Source organism: Temnothorax curvispinosus, unplaced genomic scaffold (assembly GCF_003070985.1).
Source record: "Temnothorax curvispinosus isolate PA1 unplaced genomic scaffold, ASM307098v1 QBEX01008124.1, whole genome shotgun sequence".
Taxonomy (NCBI): Eukaryota; Metazoa; Arthropoda; class Insecta; order Hymenoptera; family Formicidae; genus Temnothorax; species Temnothorax curvispinosus.
In genome coordinates this window covers 1-531 of record NW_020217904.1, presented here as the reverse complement: position 1 = coordinate 531, position 531 = coordinate 1, and positions in this window count along the sequence as shown.

Here is a 531-nt window from a genome sequence, read left to right as displayed (position 1 = left end):
GACCAATCGTGTTACTCGATTCGGGAACGTACGGCCGTACGTTTTCGAATCGAGCAACGCGATTGGTCGAAATCCTACTGTTACTGTTACGAAAAAGTGTGTGTGGCCAGCTTAAGTTTTCTCTGTGCCTTGCGCTTCTGCTTACGGCTTACTTCTTACGTCTTATGCTTACGTATTTTTATGTGTCCGGGCCTTCACGCACGTTTTCCGCACCCTTTTTCCTCACCCCAAACCTCCACCAGACTTGTACTCTCTCACACACTGCCGAAAGCACTTATCTAACCGCTACGTGATACACTCTATCGCACCGGAAACGGAAGTTCAGGTCGCTGTCCATTATTGATATTGTTCATATCTCATTCATTACAAGTATTTGTTTATAGAAAGGTGTTATTACCATGTAACGAAGCCATTCTTTAACAACTCGTTTCTTCACTTGTCCACTCAAATACGACGATTTATGTATAATATGTTTTTTTATATTAACATTAATTACGTAATCATCGTCAAGTTGTCGTGGTAACTGCTTAA